We start from the raw sequence: 27,563 nt of genomic DNA, 5'->3' as shown, positions 1-27,563 counted from the left end.
CATAAGCATTGATTCAAATACAATAACTAAATAAAAAGGCACTAAACATCAGTAAAACCGAAAACAACTAGAAAATCGGATGAATGTCTATAAATAACAGATAAATTCCAGTTAAACAACAGCTTAATGATAGTCGTCTGATTAATCATACCTATATGTAAGTATCAGAGCGCTTACTTCCTTACTCTACACTGCCCGGTTCGGCCGTTTATAACCGGCCAATAACAGCAGATGGACAGTTAGTCTCCTTGCAACTGAAAACTGACTGCAAAGCACGTGCTCTGCAAACTCATTGATCTGGCTGATGGCTGAACAGAAAAATATGGTAACGTTCTTAAATTGAAACTCATTCATCTCCGTCGTCCTGAATTTGACCTTTTCCAAACAGCATGACTAAAACCTCTACTCATTTGAACATTCTCTCCACATTGAGGGTTACTTGTCCCATCCCGTCTTTTCTTCTTCCGAAGGGAGCGATCGTCTCCCCCGAGAAATTTCATGTGACCCACCATTGTTCCTCTCTCGATCTTTTTCTTTCAATTTCCCATCAGGACTGTGGTTGATAAGCTCACTGGGTTACCGCACTATCGTCCTTCTATTGCAAAACAATGAAAAAAATAGACAAAAAATTGATTAAGCGCCTGTTCATGGTCGTTTTGGCTGCAGTAAAAAAAAACTTGAAAATCATTTCATTGTTTGTTAAGTTCCTGTTTAAGACTGACAACTTGTTTATCACAATGTTATACTTATTCCTCAATAATAACGACACGATAAGGTAACATGTTTCAACAACAGTTATTATCAACGACGTCAACACGAACTGCACTACAGATATAGTAGATATTAAATTAAAATTAATAAAGTCCTAAAATGTTGCACTACAAGATATCCAAATGCAGATCTAAACATGCTGGTTATCTATAACGTAGGTAAAATTGCGGCGAAGCAATCGAGTTTTCTGTACAGTTTATAATGCTATATGAAACCCTCAGCCGAGGCCCGAGGGCCATGAAACTTTCAGCTACGGCCCGTAGGTGGCCTGTACTGTTGGCACCTGACGCACAAACCACATAAAAACTACTGAGGCTAGAGGGCTGCACTTTGGTAAGTTTGATGACTGGAAGGTAGATGATCAACCTACCAATTTGCAGCCCTGTAGCATCAGTAGTTTTCAAGATCTGGGGGCGGACAGAAACTGACAGACAGTCATCTCAATAACTTTTATTTTACAGAAAACTAATAAAAACTAACTTCAGTATTACATATATATTTGTCAATAAAATAAAACTAACAGAACCTCGAACAACATCAAATATCACACAACAAAATACTACAGAACCACGGAATTCGACCGAAGCCTAACCCATCAGTACAAATGAGACCATCACTTGGTATCCATGTCTCGGGAGCAATTACTTTTGCCCATTTGACACCAGAGCATTATTAATCAATTAATAATTCTCTCTCTCTCTCTCTCTCTCTCTCTCTCTCTCTCTCTCTCTCTCTCTATTTTTCTAAGGACAACTAAAACCCAACTAGCATTCGAGTTTTGGATAAAAATAATTTTTTCTTAATCAACAGAAATTAAAGTTTTTCTTCCGATAACATTCCCTGAACATACATAATTATGTAAGTATGTTTATGCAAAATGCTGAGACATCATTGTCCCTTCAGTGAAATGGAATCGAATTTGAAAATTGAAAAGCTGCAAGTCACCGCACCAAATGACAGATATTTCTACAAACGAATCCACTCCTGTCCAACTATAAGGTCACCGAGAGACAAACAGGGAAGAGGAGTGGACGGGGAGACTGAATGGATTGGAATAGGAAGGGGAGATCTTGGGTGGGGCAGAGGCGAGAGCACAGTCTCTCTTGGCTGTCATTCTGGTAGACCTGCTTAAAACCCGTCTGAAAAAAAAAAAAAAAACAAAAAAAAAAAAAAAAGTCGACCAAGCAGGAACACTGCAGAAGTTTCAATAATAACCATTCGTCCTCAGAGAGAGAGAGAGAGAGAGAGAGAGAGACTATAATTCAAAACCTTATAAAAGCAAAGAGAAAACATATCGGCAACTACCTCGAAGCGAACAAATAATTCAACAAAATAAATATAGAAATAATTGAGACATTTAAATAAATGCCTTAAAAACACAATGAAGAATTCAAAGGAGAAAGAATCTTCCAGGAACAGGCCTCTTAACCGCACGTCCTCCAATAAATCACAATTTGCCTTCAAACAGTCAACTACCCGTGAGGCGGTGCAAAGGCGAAAGGGGATGCAAGTGGGTCGGATGAAGAGGAACGGAAATTGGCCCCGAGGAGGTCATACATTGTTTATCGATGTATTGGAGCAGATTCCGCGGACTTTTATCGTGCGGAGTAATTCGCTGGAAGAGGTCATGGATGTTTATAGGTCCGCATCACACCCTCCTCTTCCTTGAGATCGCCTGCGGGTGCTGGAGCGAAATGGGTGTTGGATGACACGTTCGAAAATCATCGAAACTCATCGATGCACTGCAGGGCCGGAACGGTAAGCCGGTGAAGCGGATTCAGAGACCAGATTCAAGGTCTCAATAAACTCATCGTCGTTGTTTGGGAATGAGGCCAAATTGCGCCTGTGTATTTGTGCTGCGACAAACGTTTGGCGACGCAGGAAAGGAAAATATTTGAAAGAGGAAATCGATCGGCAGCGTCAGGGCACACAGACTTATATTTGAGTGGGTGGTCAAATATTCCATCCAGCCTATCAATACTCTTCAGTGCATGTCGAGAGATGTCCATAGTGTAAAAATGACTCACACGCGACACCTGTCATACCGATTTATCTGACATTTCTTCGATAATCAACAAAAATCATTGTGTTGCTCGGTTTAACGAATATTTCTTCTTCTTGCGAGTAAGCTTAAGACTACTCTTTTTGGGTCAGTTTTCATGAGAGAGAGAGAGAGAGAGAGAGAGAGAGAGAGAGAGAGAGAGAGAGAGAGAGAGAGAGAGAGAGAGAGAGAGAGAGAGGTGATAAAAAATTCATTCTTTCCTTTCCTTTTCGAATTAAACTACCTGAGTGATGATAACTCGAATTTGAACTCAGGAGCGCCTATCGCTCTGTTTGCGTCTCTCTCTCTCTCTCAACACAGACTTAGCCCTTTCGTTAGGATAGAATCTCATTCGAATATCAACACATTCTTTACAAACGAGTCATTCAGGCCATGCTACGAAATCGCGCAACCAAATACTCAGCATTTTTTCTTCCTATTGGACTGGTCGTCTTTAACCGCTAAATGTGTCATTTGCTGCAATTTAACAATATTTTCAGATTATTATTAAAGTAATAATGATAATTATAAAAACTGAAAGTAATAATGATAATTATAAAAACTAAAAGAAATAATGAAGATGAAAAATTATAAAGCAAAACCTTAAAAAACAACAACGAATAAAACAAGATACAACAAATGCAAGTAATTTCCTCTTATAAATTTCGAACTCACACCTGGATCGAACCCCGAACTCTCAAACGAAAGGCAGAGCGCTGCCAAATGACCGACAGAGCCCAGAAAGCATTGGAACCTGGAACCTTATTTACATGAGGTATTCTCTGCATACCAGCGAGTTCTACCCAGTCCACCAGTGACCCAGTTGTAACCATTTCATTTGAATTACCCTTTCTGAGTGAATACAACGAAAATAACCAACACCTATCACATGTGCAATCGAAATAAATTTCTAACTCACATCGGGATCGAACCCAGGGATTCCATCCCCATGTTAGAAATTTATTTACCATCACTAAGAAATGTAATATAAGAAAAAGTTTTATAAACAAGTAACTTGTGACAAATGAATAAAAATAGGTGGAAATTAGTGAACATCCGGGATATATACTTGGTTCAAATTTTAATCGAATAGTTTGATGAAAAAACAAATAATAAATGCTATTAACTCCCCAAGAGTCACTAGCATTTTACTACCCTATTCAAATAAGACTTGAGCAAAATACTCTGGGTAATACAAAAGTGCACAACCCAAATAACGGCAGTATCATTGAGCTTCAAAACCTCAGGGTGAAAATCGTGTAAGCTGAAAAATTAATGTTAAAACTAATACAGTAATAAAAAAAAATTATCTTTGAAAATGCATGGTGAAAGTGAGATGAAATTTTAAGAAAATAACCGAATGCCAGATAACAAGTTAACTGTAAGAATATATATGAAAAAAAATGAACTATATTGCAAACGAAAATATCTGAAAGTGACCTGGAGAGATATAGAGGTCCCTTGTGAAAAGCATGCTGGAATGCTGGAAAGTGTTCAACAAACCATAAAAAAGATATGGAAACCCCCGGACTTTCAAACTTTGAAGATATAAGTTAAAACTTTTAGGATCAAAAACAGTTGGCGATCCGCAATCAGAACAACGAGTGCATATATATATATTAGGGCTCGTGCCTTGTATAATAAGGCGCCCTATGAGGTAATGTTAGACTAGCGATAATCTATACGCTAAGTCGGTTGGTATTGCACTTCCATCTTCAATGGAGTGTCTGGGGTTTTGTAGATCACTTACGAAGTCGGTATTATCTTTACGACGATGTGTTAAACTCATGGTTCGGTGAGGTTCTTGTAGAAAACACAAGGTATAAAAAATAGTATATTCTTCTGAAGTTTTACATGATGAAGATCAGATATGATCGTACAAGTCTTCTATGACGATAGCTTGATCGCTTCTGCCAATGATGATGGCTAATCCTATTCCTCTACATGATAAAGCTTAGGTAAAGAGGTACAGGTCTTCTAATGACGATCACTAACTCTGTTCTGCCTGTCTACCATCTCTGTTACAAGTTATGAAGGAACAGACAGTAGTTCGAACATATGAACACACAATCAAATGAGACACGCTACAGATCACGTAGGCCGTTTGAATAATAGGTCGGGGTAGTTGTCTCAAGCAGGGAGCTTGGACTAATGTTTATAAACAATTGAATGACTACAGGTGACGGCATGTTATCTTAGCTTACATACTTATTGTATACGTCATCTTTAGCGTCTCTAGTCTGATCACATTCCTGCAAGCAATCTGGTTGACCTCTTTAGTTTTAGACTTTTATATATATGGACTAACATTCCATATTTTTATTATGTAAACACTTACATAAATATTAGGGCTCGTGCCTTGTATAATAAGGCGCCCTATGAGGTAATGTTAGACTAGCGATAATCTATACGCTAAGTCGGTTGGTATTGCACTTCCATCTTCAATGGAGTGTCTGGGGTTTTGTAGATCACTTACGAAGTCGGTATTATCTTTACGACGATGTGTTAAACTCATGGTTCGGTGAGGTTCTTGTAGAAAACACAAGGTATAAAAATAGTATATTCTTCTGAAGTTTTACATGATGAAGATCAGATATGATCGTACAAGTCTTCTATGACGATAGCTTGATCGCTTCTGCCAATGATGATGGCTAATCCTATTCCTCTACATGATAAAGCTTAGGTAAAGAGGTACAGGTCTTCTAATGACGATCACTAACTCTGTTCTGCCTGTCTACCATCTCTGTTACAAGTTATGAAGGAACAGACAGTAGTTCGAACATATGAACACACAATCAAATGAGACACGCTACAGATCACGTAGGCCGTTTGAATAATAGGTCGGGGTAGTTGTCTCAAGCAGGGAGCTTGGACTAATGTTTATAAACAATTGAATGACTACAGGTGACGGCATGTTATCTTAGCTTACATACTTATTGTATACGTCATCTTTAGCGTCTCTAGTCTGATCACATTCCTGCAAGCAATCTGGTTGACCTCTTTAGTTTTAGACTTTTATATATATGGACTAACATTCCATATTTTTATTATGTAAACACTTACATATATATATATATATATATATATATATATATATTAATATTATATAATATATATATATATATATATATTATATATATATATATATATATATATATATCTATATATATATAATATAGAAAACTATAGATTATAAGTATCTAGAAGTGGAAACTTTTCCAGACGAAATGACTGAAGGTGACCTTGTGCGTAAAGAGAGAGAGAGAGAGAGAGCTCGGGTAGCTTTAAATGTCCCTTTTTTCTCTCTGACGTATGTAATCGTAAATGGGAGTTGACAGAGCAAACAACATCCCTAATTAGCTCCGTATTGACAGAGAATTACCGAAGAAATTTGCCCAGGAAGGTTTAAGAGAGAGAGAGAGAGAGAGAGAGTCTGATGAATTGAAGGCTTAACAAAAAACTCTAACATGCAAGAAATGTTACAAAGTAAGATAAACTCAGTTTCTCTGTCACTGGCTCTCTCCACCAGAAAGTTTATTATACCAGGGAAATTAATCTAGTGAAGAGACAGCAGCACCAAACACGAAACATCATCACACATAGCCAGCACAGAAAAAACATAACAAAAGACAAATTCAAAACACTTTTGCCGAAAGCCAGTGCAATGAAATTGATCCTCTTGATTATTCTGAAGACATAAACCAAGCGACGCAGAGAAGGACTAAAGAAAAATTCAACAGTGATCCGAGAGCTTTTTTTTTATTCCCGCAGTTCAATGAGAGAGAGAGAGAGAGAGAGAGAGAGAGAGAGAGAGAGAGAGAAATCCACTCACTTTGTGCGTCCAAGAAATCTTTTCCAATACCGAGCGATTTCGACGTTAATTGCCCAATTGCCTCTTCTCTTCTTACGGCATTTACAGAAGCAATTAAAGAACGGGCTTTGTGCCGGCCTTCAAGAAGAGCATCTACCCTTTGGGTTTAGAAATAGTAATTTATTTCGAAAGAAAGAAGAATAAAATGAAAACATTAAATATAAATAATTGTTGTACAGAAACAGCTAACATTATTATTGATAACTTCAATTGGCCATGTATAAACTTGTAGTTTTATAGAGCGTAATTACCATTTTTTAGTTTTTTTGTTCCGCTTCCCTTGATGAAACTTTCGGAGTCGGAGATATTTTCAAGGTCATCAGGCCACTAAAAGGTGCTTCTGAACCCTGGGCAATTTTCCAGTCATGGGTCAAATAAAAATTTAGTATCTTGCTTTAATCTGGCATCGAAAAAACTGGTCATATTTTCTCAGGGTTATCGTTAATTTTTTTGGATATGGTTATGAACTTGATATATTTTTCAATGTCACAGGTTAATGTAAAGTACCAATGTTGAATTTTCAGTTTTTTTACGTTTATATATATATATATATATATATATATATATATATATATATAATATATATATATATATACTATTTTGAAGGCCTAATTCGTGGGTCCTGTAGGGAGGGTGATTGTCTGCCTGGATATCTTTTACTTTGACCTATTTTCCTAGATCTATTTCTAGAAGGCCACAGGCTAATTTGAGACTGAACTTTTAGCTGCTTTCTCTATATCTAGAAAAAACTACGAGGTGTGTCTAGCGTGCAGATCTTTGTCAGGATATAAAACTACAGTTTGAAAGGTGATTACAGAATTTGGAAGGTGGGTATTTCACGCTTACAGTAAACTAGTATTTAAAAAAAATCTCATTAATTTTTTAAAAGACTGTTGTTCTGAGTTACTTCTATTACCCCCATACGACCATTTTGAAAAATAGAACACCACGTTTATAAGTTCAGAAAACGTCCTAACCGGACATATGGAACAATGATTAGATTCAAGTGCAACTGCATAATGTAATGCTGGTGTTAAATTGTAGTATCTGTTCGTCAGAAAACTTACAACTAAAATATCATTACTTATTTACTGAAGCTTCCAAAGAACCCTGTCCCCAGGCCTAGAAAAAGGCAAATGCAGTTAAGAACAACGAAACAAAGTAAACTGAAATAATAAGGTATACAAACAATATCAGACAAATTAAAAAGAAACCAACAAACCGTATTTTAAATCATATACTTCAAAATACAATTAGCATCTCTTTAACCGAAAAGCATCAAATTCCCCGACACTAATAGATTGGCAGGCTGGTATCTCATGAGATTATGATGCTGACGCTGTGCAAACAAGTTGCATGCATTAGCGCTAAAGGCACAGGAACTAAAAATAAAATAAAACCCAAGAGAGATGACCAGCAGATTATAGATTATAATTACCATAATTACTATAATAAATTTTGTCAAGAAGAAAAATGTCCAGAGATGACGCTGACACCCAGAAAAAAAAAACTGGCGGCATCTAGATCTTTTGTTATTATATCAGTTAAAATGGGAAGCACTGCATACTATGTTCGATAATTACGGATTACAGCATGATCACATCATTATTATTATTTTTCATCAGATTTCATTGGGAAGATCATTCTATTTATACATTTGCTGTTATAAATGTAGATTTCACAACACTATTCTCCTCTGGCTCTATTTTATTGTACATACATATATTGGCATTCACTTATCATTTAGTGCCACCCTAAAACAAATTAAGGACGTTTTAATTTATTCCAAAAGAATGATAGCACCATATCAACATTATTAATGATAGCACATTATCAACATTATTAAAGCTATAATAAAAACAGCAGGATTTCCTACTACTTCAGAGAGAGAGAGAGAGAGAGAGAGAGAGAGAGAGAGAGAGAGAGAGAGAGAGAGAGAGAGAGAGAGAGAGAGAGAGAGAGAGCTAGCTTCCTGAAAATAGAAAGAAAACTGATACAGTGGTAAGGCCTAGTAAATGAATAAGAACCCAGACCCGTCGTTCAGGGATAAGCATTACTTGTTAGAAAGTCGTGAGGGGGATCCAAGAATAGCTCGTTTAAGATGAAATAAGACAAAATAAAGAAGAGGAGAGATGATGTTGTATGGAAGTAGCAAATATGTGAAAAGTTAATATATGAAAGATGCTACAAGCTTGTAAGACTTAATCAAATATGCATAATTTTTTTCGAGAATTGTAATTTGTAAAAATCTTCAAATGACAAAGTGCTATATCATATGTTCTACCACTTTAGAGTTATTCTATAAACCATTCTCAATGAATGCACAATAACTACACCAGAGCAGAGATGGGAACACAAATATTTACAACGATTATCTCTAATTCAGTGTTAGTAGTGTTACGAAACATAATTGCGAATATCACTACACTAATGCCCTCAGGCAATGGAAAATAAATCAATAAAAAAAAAGACCCTTCTCTTGTTGCCTTTCTTCGGCCACCACTGCAGTCTCCCCGAGACACATCATCTCTTTTGAGGGAATATCCTGACAATATTTCCAATCTCAACATCCTCTTGCCCATAACAAGGAGGAAAAAGGGGGAGAAAAAGAAGCCACTGAGGCCGAAGAGAAAGATGAAATAAAGAGAAGGATGATAAGCAACAGGAGGGAGGAGAAAGCTGAACACGAGAAATAACGGGGAGGATGAGGAGGAAAGGATGTTGAGAAAGAATGAGGAGGGCAGGATGAAAGAGGAAAGGGTTATGTAAAGTGAGAGATCGAGAAAAAACCTCGTCTTCTTCCTTGACCTCTCCTTGAATTTCAGCCTAAGACACTCCTAAAGGTCAAAGGCGCTCTCTGGCACTTTCAAGAGATACAAAAGGTGCCAGAATCCTTTCTCATGCGGCCGCAGATGGACCGTGAAACTTCTTGGCACTTGACGTCCTGTTTTATAAATAACGAATGATATGAGAAATCAATCGACTGTTTGATACTCTAGCAGTTATAAGAATCAAAAGTAGTTTATAATATTAATAACAGCATCATCAACAGTCAAGAACGTAGACGATAAATAAATGTAAACCGTTCAGCTTTCATTAAGAAAATAAGAACAGTAACATGAAGAATGTCAGTAACACAAATCACTTTTATCCCTAATGACCGGCCCAACAATCAGAGATGCCCAAGCAAAAGAGAGAGAGAGAGAGAGAGAGAGAGAGAGAGAGAGAGAGAGAGAGAGAGAGAGAGAGAGAGAGAGAGAGAGAGAGAGAGAGAGAGAGAGAGAGAGATCAAATTTGAAGCACTACACGTCCACTGTAAGCATACAGATAATTCATACTGCACAGGATAAAATTCCTTTCATTTGGATTAACGTCTCTAGACTCCTTGGAGCAACCGAACCGAGGACAAAGTTGACTGAAAACACGTGAGATTTATACCTGGGGGATACATGTCTGACACCAGGCTAACTTATGAGCGTGGGTGGAGTGAGTCTTCCCTCCTGGTTGGACGAGCATTTCCCTGACGTCAGACAATCTCACGATTCTCATTGACTCACAGGTCATGACATCACAGACTCATTTCGTCTCCCATTGGTCGAGATTTGAAACGCGATTCCTTAGGAACTCTGGGTGGTTGGAAGGTAGGGTCTTGAGGAATCTATGATATAATTACCCTGGGACAAAGGCAAAAATTAATTTCGATAAGAAAAAAATAAAGTAGATGCTGCTTATAAACGAGTGTCACGGTGACTTACGAAATTACTTATGGTGAAATGAAATGGAGAAAAGAAAATGAACGAAAAACTAAAAAAACACGAGAACCCAAGAAAAACGAGAGGTCTCAGAGGTGTAATTAAGGCATCTAACTTATGATGGCTTCTTAATTACAGTTACTGGAAATGAAAAAGTTTTGCGGGCAATGGTTTTTGACCCGCCAGAGGTGTTTCAACAAATGTGTTGGACTAACAGAAAGAGTATTTCTCATATATATATATATATATATATATATATATATATATCATATATATCTATATATATATATATATATATATATATATATATATATATATATATATATATATATATATATTATATACAGAACAAATGCCTCTTGTTTGCAGTTACTGTTTTGCAGGTACAGCGTAGCAAAAAGGATTGCACAGGCTAACGTGAAATGTGTTTTCATTAGGGTTTAAATTTGTCGACATGAATTACGTTAAATAGAGACCATTACAAGTTAAGAATAAGTATATTGAATATACAATGATTTTCTTATCTAAAAGAGAGAGTAAGTAATTTTAAAAGAAGTCAACGATGGGCTTTCACACTAACGTTCACGAGCATTGTCATTAAACCTTTGGGTACAAGCAAGATAATGCTAAATGGTATGGTTGTTCCACCTCGAGCGGATTATGAAACAAGAATTAATTAACTGTCTGACAAGGTGATAAAGGAATGATAGCTTATGAAGTGACGTCGATGGCTTTAACTGTTTCACTACCACGAGCACGAGAACTATATCGTCCAAAGCTGTCGACACTGCATTATTATTATTATTATTATTATTATTATTATTATTATTATTATTATTATTATTATTATTATTATTCCATGGAATTAGCAAAAAACGTCAATGACCTGAATCGCAATTTTTCTAATAATCGAATGTCCCTATCGAAAAGATAACAGAGGAACCGCTCTAATCTATATCAGATCTAGATATAGTTAATTACCTGCATATCAATCGGAGCTCATTTCTCACACACTGTCTATCCAGACAACTATTCATCAGGTAAATGAATTACGAGGGCTATGACGGTGATGATTTTTGTAGAGTCCACAATATCAACTGTAAAACAATATCATCGTCTGCCACAAAACAACATCCCTTTTAATGCAAACAACGATTTTGCCAAAACGATGGTAAACCGTTGATCTCCAACACGTTTACTGCAGTTTGTGGTCTTTGAAGTATCAGCAGGACAATATTTTCAAACAACGCACCACATAACGACCCAGACCCTAGAGAAAAACATGGTGTGATCCGACCTCCAGCTTACTCGAGACATGTACAAGATGTTCCCCTCACGCATTAATTGCAAACATTATATTCCTAACTTAACGTGAAGTGTTTTTCGTAATTGTTATTCATACTAACAATAATGATCAAATGAAAAGGAGGATTCAAATTAAACAGGTATAAGTGGAAACAAAATAATTGAACAGAAACTTAGCCTCTAAATTCAGTACACCAAATAAATGAAAGCGTGCTAAAATGTACGGTCAAATAGAGCATTGTTTCACCAACGAAAAATAAAATAAATACACTAATTTTATTAGAAATAATTTTTCTGTACTGTTTAACAGGGACATTATTTATTGTTTCAAATAAATAAATCATAAATATCCTATCCTAAAATATTTTACCCTATGTCTTTACCTCAACTTGACACACTTTTTTTCAGACCATTTTAAGCTCCTCCATAGATCTTTCCTGCTCCCCCCCCCCCCCCGCCGCCCCCCCAAAAAAGAACAACAGTAAGAAAGAACAACACAACAAAGTAGTTAGTAGGCTTACTCCCTGAGTAAGCGAAAATGTATCATCCATTTTTTTCATATGTAATATATCATTAAAAACTGTTATAACTAGTGTTTCGAAACAGAAATATATCACATACTCTAAGTACGTTCACACTAAACAGGCAGCACGTTTGTTATTCAAACCTGCCTCTTCACGGTTTTAGACAAATGGAAATAAGAGTTTTAATTTACAGATTCTGATTTTTCTGAATTGACTTTCTCGACATGGAAACGACCTTCGATAAATTTAGTAGATATGGATGGTGGAACCGCAAGCAAGACGCAGCCGTTTGTGGTGAAAAAAAAAAAACGACTGAGTTGGTGACCGGGATGAGTATGGCATGCACGCAGAGAAAAATATTCCAAATATATGGGATCAGGAATAAATGTTTTCTCTGTAAAAATAGAAAGGTGATAAAGTGATCGCAAGAATCATTAAGGAATAAAAGTTAGTATAGGTGGATAGGAGCATGGCAATGTTTTGATATAGAATGCCATACAGATAATACAGTGACTGATAGTGTGTCAAGACATGGACCTGATTTTGTCGATCAAGCTTGTTATGAAAAAGTTATGAGAGGTTTGAGAAAGTGTGCACAACAGAACTGACAGAGGTGGCAATTGAATGTGTTGGGATATACGTGTATAAGGTAATTTGTTGAGAGTAATGAAAGATTCTTATGATGAGTAAAGACTGTCAGAATATAGTACATATGAGAGTGACTGCCTTCGTATAAAAATGGTCTCAGGCAAGGGTGTGTTAAATCTCCATAGCTGTTGTGTTTATTTTGGAATTGTTAACGATAAAATTCCTAAATATCACAAAAGCTAAAAGTGCAAAGTGCATGGAATGTGACAGTGGCTGGAGTTTAGCCGGCTTTATGCCAACACAAGAATAGGGGGCACAGCCAACCTGCTTTGTACAGATGATGCTGTCAATTGCTGACAGTTGAGAGAAAGTTCAGCGACAAAGGTTGAAATTTATTGTAAGACAAGAAGGTAGACGTGAAATTTGGGCAGAGTACGGTAATGGGGGTAAATGGAAGCTAGTAAATTGGAGAAATTACTGACATTTCCGATACTGAAAGAGAGAGAAATGCCTCATAAGTATAGGTATTTGCGACTACAAGATAAGGAAGGTGGTTGGTCAATGGAAGCAGAGGAATCTCTGCAAGACGTTCACGAGGAGGGAAAAACTGGACTGCACTCAAGAACAGTTAGAACACCTCTCTTTAATAAAAACAAAGTATGGATGTCGAGAAATGATTGTTAGTAACGCGTATGGGGAGTAAGACGAGCTGAAAGTGAAAGAAATGTCGAGATGCAGAAATGAAGACAAAGAGGTTACCACAAAAGAAAATATACAGCGAGGAGCGCGTACACAGTAGAGGTGAAAGGCATCGAGTTAGCAGGGCGAGGGGTTGGCATGCTACAGATGCGCCCTCCCTTATGGATTGTGAAAGTGCTCTGTAATTGGGCTTATCCCTAATGAAATAACTGAAGGATGAACTTGGCAGTTACTGTAGATTTCCCTGGAACCATCCCCGATTAGTGACAGTTGCTTAATGATGAAAACAAACTCACACACAAACATGTATAGTATATATATTGTACTATATATATGTATATACATTTATATATATATATATATATATTATATATATACATACACACCCACACCGACAACATATATATATATATATATATATATATATATATATATATATATATATATATATATATATATATAATGTCTCTGTGTGTGTGTGTGTGACGGACTGTGTTCTGGCGGTCATGATATCTAATTCACCAGCAAGACGGTCAGGGTTCCATTTACAGGTGATGCCATCCGTTCCTTTCAATACCACTAATCCTAAGCATGCTTTTGTTACTGGCGTTGGTAGTCCACTGTAAATTGCTGCAGTCAAGGTGCTGAGAACATAAAGCTTACAACCTAATAAAAAAAAAAAAAAAAAAAAAAAAAAAAAAAAAAAAAAAAAAAAAAAAACACATTGATGACTATTGGGAAGACGTTGCTTTCCAGAGCCACAACGAAATATGGGAAAGAGGATTACTTTGAGATGAAGATACAATACATGTATATATGTATATATACATTATATATATAATGTTTCTTGTGTTTCCTTGAAAAAATGTCCCTGAGCGAGGAAGATTTTGGCGGTACTTTTAAAATTGAATCATTACTCCTAATGTATGATGACGGTGGTAAAACTTCCCGTCTAATTTAATGAAAAATGGCTCTGCCTGGAAGAGAGTAGGTCGTTACCATTATCTTTTGAGAGAGAGAGAGAGAGAGAGAGAGAGAGAGAGAATTCATGTAAAACTTCAAACGAATACTCACGAAACAGGAAGTCCTTTTTCATACCATCTTCATGAAGAAAACAGTGAAGTGAAGTTGAAATTCAGGAAAATAGTTTCTTGCCTCAATCTTTCATCAACTTCTATCTTTCATTCATTTCTACTGATCTGCTGAATACTTGTCCATATATTTCAATATCTGATCCAAATAAAAGATTTTTGCAGAAGGACCAAACCAAAACATCTAAAAACAGACAGACGCGATGGACTGGTCGATTCGACCAGTCCATCGGGCCTTTTGCATTCAGAATACGTTGTTTTTTTCCCTCTCATACTTCCGTATTTCTAAAGTCATTTAAGTGTCGTCTGTCGGTTTGTCCTCACACTAGATGAGAAGCTATTGGCAATGTTCTTGCAGCGATAGTGCAAGGAAAAGACCACTCTCTCTACGGTGTTTAAGCTTGACTGCTAGGGGGCATGATTACAACGATTGCTTCTACAGTTCATATGATGTTTATTCCTCCCAGACGACATAATTATCTCGGAATCTGGATAACTAAGTTCATGGAGGCTAGGCAGTGGATAAAGGCAGAGATACATTATTTTGACATCTTTTGAAAATGTGAATTACCATTCACAAAATCTTTTCAGAAAGGAAGATATCAATTTCGTGTTCTACACGAAATTGATATACAACGACTCAGTCTCACAACAGTTCGTATATATACAGCATTGTTTTACATTAAAACTCCCGTATGCATCCGTATAGCATTTGCAAATATATCAGATCCTCTGCCTCAGAAATATGTTCAGCTAATTAGCATAATGGCTTAAAAAAAGCGCCATGTGAATGAATGACGTCATGGAATTAAAATAATTAAAGTCGAGGGTAAAAATAAAAAAAATGGAAAATATAAGAAAAAATTTTTTTAGGTGACATTCTTGATTATTATCTCTCTTCAATTAATATTCCACTTGATTAACTTAAAGAAGTCTGTTTAACGGTATAAATACAGTAACAGACAAAGTAATGTACGCCACTCAAGAAACGACAGGAAAAGAGAACATGACGTTTCATAGAGAGAGAGAGAGAGAGAGAGAGAGAGAGAGAGAGAGAGAGAGAGAGAGAGAGCGGTGGTCCACTTAAAGATATAAGTTGTTACTCAATGGCAGAAGCATGTGATGACATATATTGACTATTGGGAGACGTCGCTGATCTGCCCCTGGAGGGCGCCTGGGACAGGAGGAATAAGCGGAAGACAGCCGCTTCTGGCCTTGACCATATCAAGAAGTAATGAAGACAGGAGGGCGGGACATACCAATAAAATAACATTTGATAAAGGACGATAAAAATAAAATATCATCTAAAAGGAATATCGACAAATGCATCAAACGAAGAAGAACTTATTACAATATAAAAAGCATATCAAAAGATGACAAGGAATACGAACACAAATCATCAGGTTAATTAAAAAAGTAAAAACTGTATAATAGTCCCAATTGGTCTCAAAATAAAAAGTAAATGAAACAATGGGAGAAGGAAGAATACAAAAGAGACCAGAAGTCTCGAGACGGACGTTGTCACGGTCTATCAGTTTTATTAGGAAATCAATCTCGTGTCCTTTCAGGTTAAGCCTCATAACCAGGTTGATAAAGGTTACCAAACAAAGAGAATCTAATATGATTCTGAACCTTCCGGATTCTTAGACAAACTCGTAACCCTCCAAGACCTCATCTCGACATAATCGGTTTCCCAGCCACAACAGGAATCGCATATATTTGCTACATCCCCAGGAGACAAGACGCTACGCTCTGTGACCCTTTTTAATCAATAAAAATTCAACGGCTTTTTACCCATATTATTATCCTAGAAGAATTTGGTGTAGAGGATGTTCTGTATAAGTCCAATGATAGCCGGTTAAAGCCCTTGAGTATGGTGATTATTATTATTTATAAAATTACCAAAGATTTATCTACGTATATTGAAGTGGAACAAATTCGTGCTGACTGATTACCTTTGTTCTCTCACTACTGGGAAATTATATTACATTTTCTCTTATACTCTATTAGTTTATTAGATTATACAAATCTGTAAATGATTAATCAAATATTCTGTACTGAAAAGTAATTATATATGACCTTCTTATTACCTAAGGCATACAGTAAGAAAACTTGTAAATGATATACTAGGAACAATTCTTTCGATCCACTTAGTAAACAGACCATACAAAGAGTTTAATTTGTGAGTCATTTTAATACCCAAGTAAAATATAATAGGTTTTGTGTTAATTACATTCACATTATTTTCGTTCCACATCATTAGGGGTCTATGACAAAAATGTTCGACACGATAATTACCTGTTTGGCGGTGGAACAAAAATTAATGCTAAATGACTCATTTTTTCCATACAGAAAAAATAAAATTAACAACTTTTCTCATGTCACTATTAATCAACACCTAATTTACTATAATAATAACAAGTAGAAACTAGTGGTTCTAAATCTAATTACTTCGAGGACATAAACGTTCGAGACAGACAAGTCTAAATAGCTCCAGACTGAAAAGATATTACATAAATACAGAACGTTCTATAAATGGTTTTAATATTTTGATGAGTACGGGTCTAAATGTCGGACTAAAGGATGTATGTCATCTTGGGGCGGTTTACTGACTGACACCTTTCAAGGACCTATACGCCTATATTTTCTGAACATGTATATATCAAATTGATTTAATTAGGCAAGTCAAAGGTGTGTATTTAACGCTGAGAATAGAACTATTAAACGGATACAAACGCCTGAACAATTTATGTACAGGGAGTTTGATAACCAAATGGGTTGAAAGAATTGAACAACTGACGAATCATTAAGTTGTAACGACAATTTCTCAGCACCTGAAATACAAAACTATCCAGGTTCTGACTACTTCAGTGAACGTTTAATCACCTGACCACCAAACCAATCTCAGCGTTTGACGACTTGACCTACTGAGACGTATTATCAATTTTGTATCTTTGATCTCTTAAACCTGATTTTTGTGCCAAACACTGACGTAATACTTCAAAATTTCTGACAACAATTTTTACGACGACGGCGTGGAGTTCAACATCTAATACCTTGAGGTCCTAAAGTCCAAAAGATTTGCTTACCAAAGCGTTCTAATGCCTGACATTCACAGGAGCAAATCGTTTCCCATCCAGTGACTGTCAAGACAAAGCGAAAAGCAGGCAAATCTGATTAAATGTATTTTCAAAGGTAAACACCTAAGCCGATTAGGCATCGCCTGGCGGCGAAGGCCAGACGAACGATGTCGCCCACAAGTTTTGTCAGATGCTGGTAAAGCAAACTCACACATACAGAAAGGCCATATGAGAGAGAGAGAGAGAGAGAGAGAGAGAGAGAGAGAGAGAGAGAGAGAGAGAGAGAGAGAGACTTATATTAGTGTATTTTTAAACAGTATACGGACGAGCAACTTTAATGGAAATATCGGAAAATATCATTACTTTTCTTACTGATCCATATAGATCGGGGAGATATTCAAGGAATTTGTACGAAGGAAGCATATCTTTTGCACAAAAATGCATACACTATGAAGTATATATATGTGTATAATATATATTTATATATGTGTGTGTGTGTGTGTGTGTGTGTGTGAGTGTGTGTGTGTGTGTGTGTGTGTGTGTTGTGTTAGTGTTTTAATTACTTTTAATTACAGTTGAGTATACTTCATGCTCTATCACATATGAATTTTCTCTCTGCAAAATATGCTTGCTTCATTCCTACTCACTTAAACTCTCCGTGATCCATATGGTTTAGTAGTAAAACTGATAGTGTTTTACTGCTGCTTCCACTACAGTTGGTCAGTACACGTAACACCAACAAATTTGTATTCACAACAATATGAATAGTAGGGGAAAGTGAAGAGTAACATATCCTACCTTCGTTATTTTGTTTCATTTAATTATCTATTCATTTGTTCATTCATTTACCTGAGAGAGAGAGAGAGAGAGAGAGAGAGAGAGAGAGAGAGAGAGAGAGAGAGAGAGAGAAGCATTCTTCCCCTTATCCGCTACGTTCTACAGCATGACAAAAATGTGCTTCTCTACAGTCCTACAGACTTTGACCACACTTTCAGCTTCATCCGAGTCATAAACAAAAATGGCGCGAAATCCACTTACAATTATGCGACTCAGTCTTTGCCATCAATCTTTTTTTATACTTATTTCTATTACTTTTTATTCTGTCAAGAAGAGCAAACGTATAATCTGACCTCATTAAGTCCAGCGGTAAACAAACTCGAATAGATTACCTTCATTCTCTCTGTACGAAAAAGAACTGGCCTTTTTTATTTTTTCCTTTTTAAAGTCAATGATAAAGAGGGGGGGGGGGAGCTAGGGGGGAAGCTGGATATTGGAGGCGGGGGATACAGGAGGAGGAAGCGACTGCGAGAGAGGTGGGAGGGAGGGAAGGGGTGGTGGTGTTAGAGGGTGAGGTTGAGAGGACAGACAGGGAGAAGAAGGCGGTGGAAATGAATGCAAGAGCGGATACTCACGAAGGGGAAAAGACAGAAGAGGAGGTGGGGCAAAAGAGGGGTATATCTTTACGGGATATGATGGGTATGAGGGTGCGTTGTGGAGGAAGGCTAATCAACAAACTAAGGAGCTATCGAGTAAGCTTAAAATCCGATACTCAACCTTCATAGCTGCAAATGACATGAACAACTCATAGGAGGTTTCTGTAAAAAGTGGAAATCTGAGATTAATGATAAAACCATTACATACCCCCTTCAGACTTCAATCAATTTTTTCTCAGACTATTGCTATAAATGAAAACAGGTAACCTAACGGATGCTGTATCTTCAAGCATGTTTAACCATGATGGCCACTCATGCACCAAGTTTCAGTGAAATATCCTTACCCCTGTATTGGTAAGATGTGCAAAGCTAAGGGGTGGGTGACATAAGCACTCATGGACATCTATCTCCCTTCTTGCCCATCTATACAATATGGTGTACCCTTGCACAAAATTCTCTTGGAATCTATTCAGACATTCCGTAGGACTTCTTCAGAGGAGAACACCTGACAAATACGGGGTCTGTCTTGTAGATCGGAAATTATGGCCAAGGGTCAAGTTACATGAAAATGAGATAAACAACAGACCGGCTGATCAACGAATCACGTTTCATGCATTTGCATGCAAGAGGGTAAATTTTATAGCAAGTCTGACTGAAATCCCTTCGCCTTTTTAGGAATTACGACGAAAAGTTAACCGTGACAGAAAAACCGATGGGCAGATTGATGGCAAGCCAAACATCTCTTCCTTTATGCACATCTAAGTATCATGGTTTGCATTTGCATTCACTTTGATTGAAATTCCTCTAAACAATATAGGTGGAGTTGCAGTGACAAGGCAAACGTCGCAAACACAATAACGGACACCCAAACGAACGACCTCCCTACAATACAGCACACCTACGTAGGATAATCTGTACTCGTTCTAAGTTAGACATAAACACCTTCAACTATATAAGAGAAATCCTGAATGATTGACATGGCAACAGTGACACACACACACACACACACAGATGGGCAAATAAACAGAGAAAAACCTATAGTCGGTCCAACCTGGTCAACTGGTAAACAAGATGCACTATCCAGGAATCTGAGCCTTCTAAGATTATCATAATTATTATTACTCACCAGGAACGCACTTTCATACGAAACAAACGAAAACATTTCGTCATCCGAGTATACAAGATTCATAAAAAATAATTCCTATTTGAGAGAGAGAGAGAAAAAAACAAGCTAAAAAAGAGTAAGGTACAGATAAATACATATGAAAATAAGTCAACACATAAACCACAACAAACACTCAAACGCGTGCACACACACACACACACACACACACACACACACACACACACACACACACACACGGATGAGAAAAGTCATGGCAATAGTGCGCAGCAATTTTCACAGCTATTGCAGCCCACGTAAAACATAGGAGTATTTGCAGTTATAGCACCGACAAAAGACTGTTCTATAAATCTGCAGTTTTGGGATAATGATATATTGTATTAGTTGATGTAATATCTAGGCATCTCCATAACAAAATATTGAGATTCTGTGCAAAAACGAGTAACAAATATTAAACATTTCGCTACAGGCAATAAAGGTACGATCAGAAGTTCCCTACAAAAAACATATTCCAAGAAGGATAGCCAACAATGCTAGATCAAACGATGGTTTAAATCCTGATAACTGCTATCGGGTAAAATTTATTCAGATGGTCAAGTTCCAGGGAGGATCCAGAGATGTGAAGCCTTATACGAATAATATAAAGTTAATTTGTAACTGTAGCAAAAGAGAAGTCTTGGGGACGGAGGTATCACCAATTACCATTAAATATTGAGAATCATTAAGTACTCATGCGGTCACAGTAATCGAAATGTTTTATTTTCTCGTTTGAGGTAAAGTCTAAAATCGACAAAGATCTCAGGATGTTGTAAAAACGCATCACACTAAAACGTTAGCATAGCTCTCTGCCCACGTTAACTTAAGATTAAATAAACAATAAAAAATAAAACAAAAAAGACATAGACTAACATCTCTTTAAACAAGTATTATACAGGATTGCTTTAAGATGTTATATAAAATTATAACGAAAGAAAATCTTTGTAATAAATAATAATAAGTATAACACTCGATGATCACCTTCAGAAATCTACAGCTAATGATCACACCAGTTTCCTTGTTTAAGATTACAACAGACAAGGAAAACACTTAACACAATATCGACTAATAGTGGACGAACATATATGAAGTCTTTTCCAGTAAAACGGAGACAGAGAGATCCAAGATTAATAATAACGCGAAAACATTGATGATATATGATTACTGTCGGGTGCTTGCCATAAATTATCAGTTACAGATGAGCGCATTTACTTTTCAAGTCATGATGCTCGAAAAATTAAATACCTCAATTCCCTACGACTTCGAGGAAATATAACTATATCAGTATAGAAGAGAGTGAAGAAAAAGATTAAACCAGTAGAAAATGTGAAGTTTCTTCGGCACAATCGAGTAGAGTGAGGGTGCGTCGCATGGTCCCGCGGGAATTACGTGAAGTTTTGTACAAGTTCATTCGGCGACAAAACATGGAAAATTTAGCGTTTGCGTCGGGAGATGGAAGGATACCGTTTTTAATGAGGAATATACACACTAAAAAAAAAACTTTTATCTCATTTAATCGGCAGCTAATGCGGATTTATCACGTGTTAGAGTGACTTGACAACGAGTATACAAATAAGAAAAATTCGATCAACCTGATGCCGATTAATATTTTTATCTGCAAAACATTCCGCAAATTTGGACTTTCTGTAGACATTACCATTCATACAACGTTTATGGAATCTTACTTCTATATTCTCTTATTTCAATAATAATAACAATAATAGTTCCCTGCATTACCACTTTCATACCTACTGTGATTCCATTTATGGACTAGGGCCCAAAAAATATTCAAATTAAAAAGATCTGTGGGAGGAAAAATCTATTCATACCGCCCCCCTGAGGTTTATACAGATATGAAGTCTCTCTCTCTCTCTCTCTCTCTCTCTCTCTCTCTCTCTCTCTCTCTCTCTCTCTCTCTCTCTCGCAAAACACGCAGAACAAGGCCTTGACGTAAGGTCCCCGCGGGCGCTTAATCGGTCGATTTCTACTGCAAACGAAAGATTCCAAAAATAGATTACCTAACACAACGTAAAAGGTTACCTTGAAATCACGGGCAAGTTAACGAAGCCTCGGCCTCTAACTATTAGTGGCAGGCAGAAGAGATGAGTGAGAATAAATCATATGTTGTAGGTGATATTAATATGTGGAAAACAGAAAACCATAATAAAAAAATCGATCAAAAATGGAAACATTGCTTACAGAAAAATTGAAAAAAAAACTATTTCTAAACGAAAATACACACAAGATGAAGAACTGAAAATAGAAGAATAATTTATCAAAAAATTAAAATTAAAAAAATCTCACAAAAAATAGAAAAAAAAAAGTTCAATACAAGAGTAAGAATTCAAGGAAGGAAAAATGGAAACTGGATTTAAAAAAACAAAAATACAATTAAGCAATATTTAAAATAAAAAAAAAATTTAAAAGGAAAAGTCAACCAAGAAACAAGGAAAGATGAGCAAACCAAATAGTGAAGTGTCTCTTTAATCATTAGGAAAGTGCCACTAGCCTTTTCATAGCATACATAGCACGCGAATCGTAAGGAGAGAGAGAGAGAGAGAGAGAGAGAGAGAGAGAGAGAGAGAGAGAGAGAGAATATCGTACTCCCCGATGAATAGTTTCATACTGGATGGAGTGAGGATTGCCTTACAGAGACACTCTTTTACTCATATACTTGCCAGTTTTATCCCAGAGTAATCGACTAATAACCAGGTAACAATATACTGCTCAAGTCAACAAGAAACACCGATTGTTAAGCAGACATGCTTGCATAGTTCCTTCATCGTTCGTGAGAGAGAGAGAGAGAGAGAGAGAGAGAGAGAGAGAGAGAGAGAGAGACAGAGACTCTCGTATTGGTCACGTTTCTTTTCATCCATTACGGCCCTTTCCCTTTTTCAGGCAAATAGTTCATTTTATATTCCTTTTCCCGATTCTCTTCTCGATTATGGATTCCCGCAGAACAGATCATTTTCCGGCCTCCCATCCAACCCCGACATCTACCGCTACAGCCCTCTACAAACTAAACTGTGTAGACTGAGGCGGTGGGAATTAGGGTGGGGAAGTAAGAGTTAAGATGGGGGCAGGGGGGTAATGGTAAGACAGGAAATTAGAGTATTATATTGACCTAGGCTTGGCTGCGCAGTATACACACAGTAAGGTTGCTGGAAAGGTTGAGGAATCTAAAGCTACCATTATGATATGAGACTGATAGGAATAAGTAAAAAATCCATCTTCTCTGGTCACACGGAAAGAATAGAAAGGATATGCCAATAGGAATGGTCGACGCAGCGGCTGGCTAGTATGACAGACGGGTCTTGACTAATTTTTTATATTTGGTTTCCATTTTTTTATATTCATACCTATATTTTCATTCTTATTAGGCGTATGCATCACCTTTGCAGGGCCTGCATATCTCATAATTACATAATTATGTCCACCAGACTACATTCTTAGGATCTTAATTCTCTGATACCTTTTGTTTAACTACCAGATTTAATCTGAGTCTTCAACTGTAATTTCTTAGACCTTCTTCAGGAACATTGTCTAGAAAATGCTTTTACTAATCTCCTAAGAAGGTCGGCCCTCACTCTCATAGTCGGCAGGTGGGGAGAATGAAGAGGCGGGTGGTATGGAACCACAAAAATTCCATTGCCATGAAGGTTTGGGAATAGAAATCAAAATTCATGATGGGAAAACGTTTTGAAAGGCGTCAATGGTCACCGATTTGCGTCCACCACAACAGAGTAAAAACAACATCAAATGAAAATTGTAGACACTTCTTGAATAAAGCTTGAAGAAGTCTATCTAACATTTTCATAAGGCATGAACTCATGCGCTTTCCAAACAATTTCTAAATAAATAAATACTTACGTATATATATATATATATATATTATATATATAGATATATAATATATGATATATATATACATATGAATATATATATATATATATATATATAACTTATAAGTATGTATGTCTATATGTGGCTGACGACTATTGATGGCCTAATGTTATTTGTGATCTTTGAGTAGCCTTGAACCTTAAGGTATATGCTAGAGTTTTTGTAGTTTGAACATGTGGTTACTGTTCGAGAGAGCTGTGTTTATGTACTTTTTCCATTTATCGTCAGTTACACTGTGTATACATTACATGTAATATATATATATATATATATATATATATATATCATATATATAGATATAGAGAGAGAGAGAGAGAGAGAGAAGAGAGAGAGCGAGAGAGAGAGAGAGAGAGAGAGAGAGAGAGAGGCTTAAAATGAACTAACAACTATGGCATCCTCATCAACCACAAAGTGGTAAAAAAGAACTGCTGATGCTGAGGGTGAGAGGAGCCTTCTATAAAAAGATTAAGTTGAATCCGCCTCTAAATTGCTGAGAGCAAAACCGCTCATTAAAATCCCCTAAGCAAAGGTCGACCGGCTCATCGGAGCATACCTACTATTATGAAAGATTTCAAATTTTGTTGGAGTAACATATAACGTTTTCCTGGGAAGAGTTTTGATTTTACTGTGAGAAATCCAATTCTTAACCACAGTCAACAAAGGTAAGGGTAAGGGTACTGAGGTCATCCAAGATAGTTTGTTTACCACTATAAAAAAATGTCAAACATGATTAAGACTGACTGGATGACTGATCAAATTTGGGCTACACAAGCAGCACTAAAGATGGTGAACTGAACGAGTGATTTGGCATTAACTTAGCAGCAAGATGAAGTACAAGGTTCTAAAGGAGGCGTTGGGAGAAAAAAATTAAGAGGAAAAACTTATAAGTATTACGTACAGAGGTTGGACAGCTGTAATGAAGAAATAGAGCAGGAATAAAGATGAAGTAAAAGACTAAAATTTTGAGCATCTACGTCCCCTTAGGGTCTCTGCAAACACCCTTTAGTAAAGCCTACAGTGCACCACATGAGGCGCACTGATAATAACCGCCCCCCCCCCCCCCCCCCCCCCCCCCCCCCGGTGAACATGATCAAGATGAATTTTAGTGGACATTTACTTAATGAATGTCACATCAAGGAGCTCCAGCATTTCTTCTGGATAAAAGTGTCCTGCTCTATTTCTAAACTGAACGACCCTAATAAACTTGGAGTAAAGTAGCGTTACTACCAATTGACCCATTCAAAAACCAGCGCAACACTGATTTCTCGTTGGCGGAAACTTGAGTCACATATGGATCCTGGTCACATATAGTGACTTCTCGTTGTTGACCGTGAAGGTGGAGATTCATATATATATATATATATATATATATATATATATATATATATATATATAATATATGAATCTCCACCTTCACGGTCAACAACGAGAAGTCACTATATGTGACCGGGATCCTATAGATTTATTAATTCTTTATAATAGATATATAATAATTAATATATATATATATTACTTATTTTATTATTATATATATATAATATATATTATACCATATAGATATAATGTTTAATATTATGATCTAAATTAAATATATATATACATATATATATAATTTTTGTATATATATATACACGCACATGATTTCCGAAATGATAATTAACATGATAAACTGTACGAACTTCAACATTTTATACAGTTTCTCCACTAAAATGCCAACAGAATAAAAATCTTGCAATAAATAAATTTAACACTTACGTCGTCATGAATGCCCGGATGGTGTCAACATGTTGAGGTTCCTGTTGAAGATCAGATAACGTAAATTAAGGAACAGCAAGTCAATTACTTCTACAATTACAAAACACATCCACCAAGTCTTGAGTGTGTCTTACTGTATTCATTCCATTCTAGAGGGCTGTGTCTTTATCAGTCTCGACTACAAACGCGCCCATATTCAAATACATGCGTAATTCTTCACGTCTCTCTCTCTCTCTCTCTCTCTCTCTCTCTCTCTCTCTCTCTCTCTCTCTCTCTCCTTATACAAAATATACAAGTGAGTGCTGCTCAAATGCTAGCGAATTGGCAAGATTATTAATGATTATTAATGGAACACGACAAAATGATTTAAAAAAAACTGAAACTCGGTAAAAACGAGTAAAGAAGAGTAGAGAATAAATTTCATAGATGCGCGCACTGTCACTAAACACACACGCATATATATATATCTATATATATATATATATATATATATATATATATATATATATATAAGACACTGAGAAATAAATAGATGATGACACTAGATCTGACCTTATAAGAATGGCCTGGGAATATTTTGCTTTCTCGCCAACTGTTGATAATGAATCGGTCAATAAGTCTCTTTCAGATCAAGAAAAAGGAACCCAAACTGGTTCAATCTTCTCTTTCCAATTACCTCTTTACCAATTCGTACCAGAAAGAAGTTACACGACTGATTCGCATTTATCTTTATGTGTATATATATCATAATGCACATTTTCTCTTAGTGAACTTTGCAGATGCACAGCTGATTTGCGTTTTATAACGAAACTGCCTAATTCTACATAGTCATTTTACATTTCTATGAAAATAAAAATATAAGAAAAAACCACTGAGTAAAACTAGAGATCACTCATACATAGCAAGCATGAACCGGACTGTGAGAACTTATGTCACAGATATAACCACTGTTAATGAAAAAGTTGTAGATAAAGCAACAAAATTAGTATATTCAGTTTTATACATTGTTTTTTTGGTTATTGTATGGTTAAGCTTCCGTTTTTCTTATGGTTAAATCTATGGTTTTGGTTTTTAACCGCGTGATCCCGGATTATCCTGGAATCCCTCTTTGATTTTTACCCTTTGGACAATCAACCATCTGGTATTCTTGATCTCTTTGCTTACCTTGTAGCCACGGTTTAGGTATATTTATCTAGAACGTGCTTGTAACCATCTTTCCAACTGTATTTCATTTGTACCGCGACGATGCCTCAATAGACAGGACAAAGAACTTGGTACTGACCTTCTGCCTCTCATTTTCCTGTGGTATTCACTTATATATTATATATATATATATATATATATATATAATATATATTAATATAAATATAACATATCTATTATTATATATATATATATAACTACTTATGATATATATAAAGGTAATGCCACGGAGGAAAACGAAAAAATCGAGAACTGCCGAGATCTTGCGGTCTTAACGACCCATTACTTAGGCAAGACTTCAGTAAAGGGTCGTTAAGTCCGAAAGATCTCGGCAGTTTCTCGCTTTTTCATTTTCCTCCGTGGCATTACCTTTATTTATACCTTACTT

At 36.4% G+C, this 27,563-nt stretch overlaps 1 protein-coding gene and 1 long non-coding RNA gene across 14 annotated transcripts in view; one reads left to right on the top strand and one right to left on the bottom strand.

Moving 5' to 3' along the window:
* LOC135219805 (uncharacterized) overlaps nucleotides 1–27,563 on the bottom strand; it is a 1,047,642-nt gene that overhangs the window by 303,947 nt on the left and 716,132 nt on the right. The window contains exon 5 of the long non-coding RNA XR_010315513.1: nucleotides 25,973–26,013. This is a non-coding gene — a long non-coding RNA (uncharacterized LOC135219805). The remainder of the gene's footprint in view (nucleotides 1–25,972; nucleotides 26,014–27,563) is intronic.
* Nucleotides 1–27,563, top strand: part of LOC135219802 (anoctamin-8-like) — a 495,835-nt gene that overhangs the window by 329,494 nt on the left and 138,778 nt on the right. The window lies entirely within an intron of this gene.

Source organism: Macrobrachium nipponense, chromosome 1, assembly GCF_015104395.2.
Source record: "Macrobrachium nipponense isolate FS-2020 chromosome 1, ASM1510439v2, whole genome shotgun sequence".
In the NCBI taxonomy this organism is placed as follows: Eukaryota; Metazoa; Arthropoda; class Malacostraca; order Decapoda; family Palaemonidae; genus Macrobrachium; species Macrobrachium nipponense.
Note: the sequence above shows the minus strand (reverse complement) of the source record. Positions and strands in the feature narration are given on the sequence as shown.